Genomic DNA, 9,609 nt, shown 5'->3' on the forward strand with positions numbered 1-9,609 from the left:
TTCACGTGGGAAGGAGCCACCAGTGGAAGCGAAGCTGCAGAGGGTCTCCAAAAAATGATTTGTATTGACTTTTCCAAACAGAAAACAAACAAACCACAATCCCTTCCTACAATCCTCTTGGCACCTTCTTTCTCATCTTATGCATAACCTCTTCTTATATTTCCCTCATCTGTGCTCTCATCATTCCCCACCTTCTCTTTACCTTCCCACTTTCCACTTTATACACTCATCCTTCCATATTTGCAGATTGGATTATTCATGGGTTTTAGTCATAGGTTCCTCTCTAGGAAAATCTAGGTCCTCCGGCGCAACTCTATGGTCAATGTCTGTCGGACGTTGGCCACGGAGTTGCACTGGAGGACCTAGAGATTCCTAGAGAGGACACTCCACTAGGCCTTTGTAGCTCCTCTGGCGCAGTTCTGTGGTCAATGTCTGGCAGATGTTGACCACAGAGTTGCACTGGAGGAACTGGAGATAATAATAAGAATAAGGCCATAAGAAGAAGAATGCAGAATAAAGCTCTGGGGCCACCACAAGCTACAGTTCCCACAATTCCATAGCATGGAGCTGGGGCAGTTAAAGTAGTATCCAAATAACAAGAATAAGGCAATAAGAAGAATAACATAGAATAAGGCTCTGGGGCCACCACAAGCTATAAGTCCCAGAAACCCATAGCATTTAGCAAGAGTAGCTAAAGTGGTGTCATTCTGCTTCGGAGCCACTACAAATTACAAATCCCAGAATTCCATAGCATGGAGCCGGGGTAGTTAGAATGGTGTCCAAACCGCATGAGTTCAACAGTGAAGAGGCAGCCACAGAGGTCCTAGTTGCCGGTTTTACACACACAACCCACACACGCCTACTCACTTCCCAAATCTCTTTTCATACAGCCTCTGGGAAAGGTGGACCCAAGAAATGGGGAGGTCTGAGGCCAAGCAGCAGATGGTACCCTCACCAACCAAATCCCTTTTTTCAATCCAGTGTGCATAGCATTCCCCCTCACTGAGAAAGCAAGAAAGATCCCACAAATCCTCCAACCACAAAAAGGGCAATGGATTAAATCAGGAATAAGTGGCTGTCCTCTCTAAATCCCCCACAGATAAAGCAGCTGCCTCTCTTCCTCTGCCAAAGATAGCCATTTTGAAGGATGCGGACCGAGTGGGCAACTTTAGTGAGTATGGAGGCCATAGTAGGACTGGTTTTGGTGTCAGCATGTAAAGCTATGAGGAAGTACGATATCATCCAAAATCCAGGGATATCAGGATGGATGGCTAAAGAACTTTCAACTGAGCTAAGTCTTAAATGGGAGATGTATAAGACATGGGGAAAGGGGGAAATCATTAAAGAGGAATTCAAAGAAATGGCTAGCATTTGTAGGGAGAAAGGCAGAAAAGCTAAAGTGTAGAATGAGCCCAGGCTTGCTAGAGAGGTTAAGAACAATAGAGAGGGCTTTTTTGGGTATGTCCGTAGCAAAAGGAAAAATGGCAAGGCATTGCATGGAGAAGATGGCCAAGTACTAACCCCAAACAGGGAAAAGGCAGAACTATTCAACACCTTCTTTGCCTCAATCTTCTCACAAAAGGAAAAGGGTGCTCAACCTGAGGGAAAAGGAGTAGATGACAGAATAGGGGAAATCCATCATCATCATCATCATCCTCATCATCATCAGTATTTTTAATGTTAAATAGTGCAGAGGATCCCTGTGACCTATTTTAATGGTGAATCACCATGCCTGGAAACTTCTAAGTCAAACAGCTTTTTTCCCCAGAGAAGGGACCTGAGATTCCCAAAAGAGCTTGGGATCACATGAAGTCCCCAGACCACCCTTTGCCAGTTCATGAGCCATTGGCTTCCGCCAGTCCCTGATGAGTTATGAATGAGCCACCTCATTCCTTTCTGGGCTCTTCAGACTTCTTTTTGCTTACAACTCCAACCCCACTTGAATGTTGTCTATGCTGGCTGGGGAGGCTGAAGTACCAAAGCACTCTGGAGGGTCTCACGTTGGGGGACGTCTGTGTAGGGAAATGAAATTCATACTGGAGCTACTTGCATTTAGGGACAGTTCTAGCAGTACGTAGCCCTGGTAACTGCCAGTAAAGAAAAGTTGTAAGCAGAGGAAATGCCAGGAGGGGGGATGCTTCCTTGTAATGGCAATGTGACCTAGCTTTCTGTGATCATGTGTGAGGTTGGCAAAAAATTGAAAACCATAAGAAGTCAGGGAAATTAACACAAAGTGCCTGGCAGTAAAAGAAAGGCTGTCTTCATGCAGTGCATAGCTATCTTAGGGAATGAACTGTCCTGTGACTGTTAATGTGATGAGCTGTAAGAAATGTTTTTTGAAAGGATTTGCCAACCATATGAGGGAAAAACCAAGCCTTAAGATGTAGAATCATAGAATCATAGAGTTGGAAGAGACCACAAGGGCCATCCAGTCCAACCCCCTGCCCTGCAGGAAATCCAGATCAAAGCATCCCTGACAGATGGCCATCCAGCCTCCACATATAAATGGTATAATGGGTAGGCAATTGATGAAGGAGCCAGCGTAGGATAGTGGTTTGAGTGTTGGACTACGACTTTGGAGACCAGAGTTTGGTTCCCCGCTCGGCCATGAAACCCACCGGATGACCTGGCCAAATCACATGCTCCCAGCTTCAGGCAATGGCAAACTTCCTTTTCACAAATCTTGCCAAGAAAACCCCATGATAGGTTCGGCTATAAAGTTAGAAACGACTTGAAGGCACATAACAACAAAACTGTTTAGGGAGTTGCATTTCCCACAAAGGACCCTGTTTTAAAATTCATTTTCACTTGCTTTGTGATATTCTTCCCTCTTTGGGCCGGTGTTTTTCCCAACGGAAAGTGACTCAGAAACCAACTTTGGCTCATCTCTTCTTGGAGGAAAAGGCCTTTCCCGGATCTAATATACCCTGAAGAGAGGGAAACATGGGGAAATTGACCCCTTCCAAATCCCCCCCAGGGTTTTGGGAGCAAAATATTTGGAAAATTCATCTCCTCTCCCCACTGCTGAGTTAATTCATTGCAAACTACTTTTGCACTTTTGAATCCAGTTTTTAGCAGTTGAAGTGAGGACAAAACGGGAAAGTGGGAGGAGAAGAGCAAAAACAGGGCATTTTCAAAGTATCTGAGTGGGATGACAGAGGATTAATTGGGACAGTCCATGCCAGATTGGGATAAATGGAGGATGTTTGCTTTGCCTCCTTCAGGACTGGAAAGCATCCCAGCCCAACTGTGCGAGCATACATTTCGCCTGTGCGGATGCAGGCTCTTGGCCAATGATGTTCTAAATTCATGCTCTAAATTCAGTATCTGGTTTTAATGCATCAACATATTTGTTTTTAATTGTTCTTAATAGCCCGGTACAGACTGCCGTAAAGCAGCAGTCTGGGGATGATTTTAGGGCTCGGGATTGTGGAGCGACCACATGGTCCCGAGCCCCACCATGCGGCGGCCGTGCCATCATGGCTATATGGGGGCCGCCATCATGACGCAAGCACGGTGCAGCATCTGCGCATTGCGGCGCCACACTTGCATCATTAACACGCAACAGTGCACCAATGGAACACTTATGGCATCTGCCATGCACACCAAAAACAACCCACTTTTAGCGGGTTCTTTTTGGTGCAGAGGGAGGCTGCGCAGTTTGGCTACTGCTCCTCCCTCAGGAGCAAAAACGGGCACCTCCAGCCCACCATTTTAAGGTGGTCTGTCGAGCCCCGATGTTCTTAAGATTGGTTTTAGCTGGTGTGGGTTTTTTTTAATTCATCTTGTTTCCTGTGTCAGGAGAAAGGAGGGGTATAAAATCAAATTAAATGCAATAGAACAAGCCTTGGGACTTCCAGCAAAAAAATGGTGTTGAAACTGATAATTTTAATGTTTCTTGTTTTAATTTCATCTTGTCCAAAATTGAAATATATAGGAGTAGAGCTTGGAAAAGTTACTTTTTTTGGACCACAGCTCTCAGAATCCATGACCAATTAGTTGTAGAACAGAGGTGGGAATTGTAGAGTGTATAGGCCACATATGGCCCACCAGTTCAACCACTGAAACCCCAGACACACTCCCCTACACTGGGGCCTGGAAAAAAATACGGCCTCAAAAACATAAGACCTAAAACCTCTCCCAGAGGTTACACCTGACTATTTGAACACTTATTTTCTTTGGGGATGAGAGCCAGATACTGTTTTTCAGAACCGGAACTGACCTTGTGGTCAATTCCATTTTCAGGGGGAAGGGAAGGGCTCAGTGCAGCCTAATGGAAAATAGGGCTAGCACAGCTTGAATCTAGACTCTTCTCAGTTATCCACTCCTGGGTATGCGTGATACTTGGGTATGATTTTCATGGTGATAAAACATTAATAACATGAATGAATTACTGAAACCATAATGAAAGGCTTGTTCACACTTTATCCATTTTTTGCCTTATGTCATGGCATTTCATGCCAAAAGCTATGGCCTTATGTAAACTCTGACCACCGGGCTCATAAAAGCACATGCTAAATTTCTGGTAGACTATCAGAGAGATTGTCTTCAAGAGGCAGTGCCACTAGTGTGGCAAGCTTTAGGTTCTAATACAATGACTCTCTTAATACCAGGAGCAACACATTGTGTTCTAAGGAATTAATGGATGTTAGATTGGACCCCAAGTCTGGCACATATACAACATTGTTAATTAAGAGTTATTTATTTTATGTTATTATACAGGTTTGGGTATTTTTCAACTCATCAATGATCGATCTATCTATCTATCTATCTATCTATCTATCTATTTCATTTTAATGTCACCATTCTGGAGTGGGACCTAAGGTGGCTTCCATGCAAAGATATCTTTTACATTTGAGAACTACTTTTGAATGGCTTCATCAGCTTCCATACATATAAATATTAATTGCTCTAATAATAAAAGATACTGATTGGCCTCTGATTGCTTCTGCATTTTTCCCCAAGGTATTCAAACAGTGATTTAGCAGTTTTCTCATTCCAAATATACCAATATGTCTCCTCGGTGAGAGCGCTGTCAATGAGACAATGTCAATCTCCAGGTCCTTAGCCTCCCAAACTGGGACTCTCTCTGCTTCTGTCAGTCTCTGTTCCTCACTGGGTTCTTGCTAATTCGAGTTCCTTTCTGCAAATCCAGTTGCAGAAGTTTTTCCCTGTAAGTTTGGGAATCATAGATCAGTCCTTCAGAAAGTTGCCATGCTTCTTTGTTCTCACCCATGGTTCTTTGATCTCTATTAATCCTTTCACAGATCTCTTAAAACATAAGCCTGGGCTACATTAACCTAATAGACATTACATGCATCTGTCAGAGATCCTCATTAAGCAGCAAAGACACCAATGGCTTGGGGAAACAAACTACAGTTTTTATTATACAAACTCCATTCTAAAATAGATTAGTACTCAGGTTGATAATCTAATCTAGCTTCATTTGAGGGAAGAGCTGAGAGAGGACTGGTGGAGAGAAGAGATGGAAAAACATCCTGAAGTATAACATTGCTCAGTCACAGCAAAAATAAAACACCTGAAAGGCTCAGAGTAAGAAGGACTGATGAAATAGGAGCTTTATTAGGAACCTCTTCCCTCTCAGTGAAATGGTGTGCTACAGAAACAGAAGGAAATGCAACACAGCAACTGAACAGACACAATATCGTGTGATCAGTACTGGCCAAACATGCTAGTATCTTGCTTTAATTCCAATGTACTGTCTTGCACAATAAAGCCCATACACACCTTTCTCTAGGAATGCTACAATAATGTTATTCAGACACACTGGTGGGAGCATTTATTCAAGATCCTTACAAGCACTTTCCCCTTCCAGAAAACTAAGGGAAGAGAAAGCGAGGAGGAAAAACACACACAGAGAGAAGCAAAGATCTTTCCTTTCATGCCTCAGCAAGCCCTGTCTGCCTGCAGTTCAAGCAAGGAAGCCCAGCCAGGGCCAAATACGCTTCAGTTGGCATAAGCTTTCCTAGCCTTCAGCCCACTTGCATATGATGGATTAAACTGCAGTTCACAAAAGCTTATGCCAAACAAAACTTGTCAGCCTTCCATGTGTCACATGTCAGAGTTCAGTTAAAAGTAAAGAGCCACAGAGGTGTTGGGTGTGGGTCTTACTGGCTTGTCAAGTGTCCCAAATCCATTGCGATCCATAGAATCCAACCGATCTTTATTTGGGAGAAAATGCACCATGGGATCAGTGTTGCCAACAAGCCTTGAAGATATTTCCCAGAATGTTTTACCAAAATCCCCGGAATTCCCCAATATTTACCGGAATATTCAGTCAAAATCCCTGGAAATTAATTAAATTCCCCGGATTCATGGGAATTCCCTGGAAATTGACAACGCTCTCCTGGGAAAGAAGAAAAAACAACCTAAGAAGAACCAACTGCTTTGAGAACAGTGTAATAATTGAGCCAGCTAATTTGTGAGGTGGAGCTAATGCTTTTGGTAGGCTTATATTTGATGTATGTGTACAGTCATCCCTCTGTATCCATAAATTATTTCTCCACAGATTCAAGCATGCATGGCATACACACACACACACACACACACACACACACACACACACACATTCCAAATAGCAAACCTTGATTTTGTCATCTTGTATAAGGGACACCTTTTCCCTATGCTATTGTACTTAATGGGACTTGAGAATCCACAGATTTTGGTATCCATAGGAGGTCCTGTAACGAACCCCCCATAGATAACAATGACCCACTGTACTTAGATTTCAGTTCTGCCCAAGACATCCTGATAGCTACATCTCCCTGATCTCAGAATAAAGCTTGTTCATCATCCACATAGATACCCCAAAGCCATCAGATCATGTCTAATTTTGGAAGCTAAGCAGGGCCAACCCTGGCTAGCACTTGGATTGGAGGCCATAAACAAATACCAGATGCTATGGGCTATATTTCAGAGCAGGAAACTGGCAAAACCATCTCTGAGTATTGCTTGCCTAAGAAAACATACAAAATTCAAGGGGTCACCATAAATCGGCAGGTGCCTTGAAGGCACATGTGCACACAGTGTCTAATATCAAGTCTGCTTTGTTTAATACAGCTAGACTTGCTTTGAAAACACCTAGCACAACTTGGAACATAACACATTATGTAATGATACCTCACTGATTCTTGGGCTCTTGAATAGTGTCTGACTTACTAGTGGACTAAAAAGTCCAGTCAGTAACAATGGACTGGGAAATTGAGAGACAGCAGTGCTGATGGTGATAGGAGGAGAGGAAGAAGAAGAATATTGATTAATTGATCATACTCTTGGTAGTAGTGGGGTTGCTCTTAGAAAGCAATGATAATTGTCCAGCCCTGATTTTTAATTTCCTGCTTCTGTTCTGCAACCATCAGGGCAGCTTCTCATACTTGAGTCAATTGCCTTTGAGTCCAGAAGCATGAGACCCAGTAGCTAACATCTGCGATCTCCACTGGCCTTATTTTTGTCAAGTAGTATGCTTTTACCAACTCAGCATCTTATCAGAATCAGGCTGAAACAATCCTTCCTGTAATCTCTGGTCAGTGTGCTTTTCAGCATCTTTTTTTTTCCCAGTTGGAAAATGCTATCGGTAAGCTGCCATTGCTCTGAAAGGATGACCTTTGTAAGATGCTTGTCATGCTGCCATAAATTTTAAAGAGATACAGCCAGCAGTTCAAATAGACTGGGCTTTCTTACTCACTTAAACCTTTTTTCTTGTTGTTGTTCTGTGCCTTCAAGTCATTTCTGACTTATGGTGACCCTAAGGCAACCTATCATGGGGTTTTCTTGGCAAGATTTGTTCAAAGGAGGTTTGCCATAGCCTTCCCCTGAGGCTGAGAGGATGTGACTTAGAATAATAATAATAATAATAATAATAATAATAATGTTTTATTTATAGACCGCTATTCCGCAATGATCATAGCGGTCATAGAGTTGGAAGAGACGGCAAGGGTCATCCAATCCAATCCCCTGCCATGCAGAAAATCTAAATCAAAGCATCCCCGACAGATACCCATCCAGCCTCTGCTTAAAAACCTCCAAAGAAGGAGACTCCACTACACTCCGAGGGAGTTTGTTCCACTGTGTAAGCAATAAATAGTAAATGCATGAAGGATCACCTTGCAGTGACACAGACCTAGACTTGAGGTACCCAGATTCATTCTTGGTGCCCCAAAAACAAAGCCAAGACAAAACAAGTGACCAATTTCAGCAGTAACAATGAGTTTACAGATCCCATATCATTCCCAAAACCCTTGTGACAGCAGAATGTGCATTACCTTTCCAAGTTAAGGTCACCAATGAGATGCTATCAGTGGAAAGTACTGACACAAATGTCTCCATCTGAAATTATTATGATATTACATTAATTAAGTTACTTGATTTATTAATACTTGGGATCTAGGATAACAGAAGGCAAGCAAGCTGAAAGAGAAGTCTGTCCAATGTCAACCTTGAGATGGATTGTCAAGATGACTATCTTCCTTGTTGACAAAAAATAATTCAAGAGGAGATGAGAGAGTTGGGCAAGGGATTCAAAATAAGAAGGAGGATCATAACATCAGAAGACTAATAGATTTGTCATGATATAGGTTTTTGTGCAGCAAAATTTACATCATCCAATGTACATGAATGGATATACAGCAGGGCTGGTGGGCCAGATATATGCTATAGGTATCTTTAATGTCTATGTCATGTTAGCCTGCATGGCATTCAAGCTTTTAAAAACCCTACATATCTCACTAGGCCAAAGGGTTGAGTTGCCATATGACCTGATAGCCTGGTTTTAAACAGATTCTAGGCATGCTCCCCAGTGCCCAGTACTCAGTTTGGACTATCATTTCACCTGGATTCTAGCTTTTCATTTCCAGACAATTTAGCCTCTCCTCATTATTAATGCCATTCCATTTCTTCATAAATCTTCATTTCCTGGGTAAAAAGAAAAGAAACCCTGAAATTATCTGATTCAAAATGCCCCATTTCTGTCCCCTTTAGCTTGCTCACACTGCATATTGTAATGTTTATACATTCCATTTCTTGTTTTACAGCTTCCCCTGATTCATACTTCTCACATTCTGTGTTCTTGTAATATGTGTTGTGCAGCTTTGTACTTTCCTTTCACCGCTGAACAGGTCAAGAACTGAAAATCCTTTTAGCTTGAGTCCAGCTGCATCATTAGCCATTGTGAGTTTACCTGTAGTCTTCTGCTGTACCACAGCAGCTCATTAAATGACATCTACCAGGGAGCTTAATCTTCTGTCACTAACTCACTTCATTTTGAACGGTCTCATCATAGGGCTTTCATGGTAAAAGACATTCAAAAGTGATTTACTGTGCTTCTTTCTTTGCAGTGCTAACAAACGTTACTTATGGTGCCCTTGTCTCTACCAGTGTCAGCCTCCACTACTGTTGCTGCCAGTGGGTGTTTGGTACATTTTGGGCCCGAACAGACTGGCCAAAATAAAGCTGCTTTGAGTCACTTTGGAGGTATGCTGTTTAAATGCTGCATGCATCCTAAGAGGTTGGAAGCCACACCAAAGCTACACTCCAGTCCTAAGGGCTGAAGCACAGCTTTGGTGCAGCTTCTGACCTCTTTAAGATATGTGT

This window comes from Sceloporus undulatus, chromosome 9 (genome assembly GCF_019175285.1).
Source record: "Sceloporus undulatus isolate JIND9_A2432 ecotype Alabama chromosome 9, SceUnd_v1.1, whole genome shotgun sequence".
In the NCBI taxonomy this organism is placed as follows: domain Eukaryota; kingdom Metazoa; phylum Chordata; class Lepidosauria; order Squamata; family Phrynosomatidae; genus Sceloporus; species Sceloporus undulatus.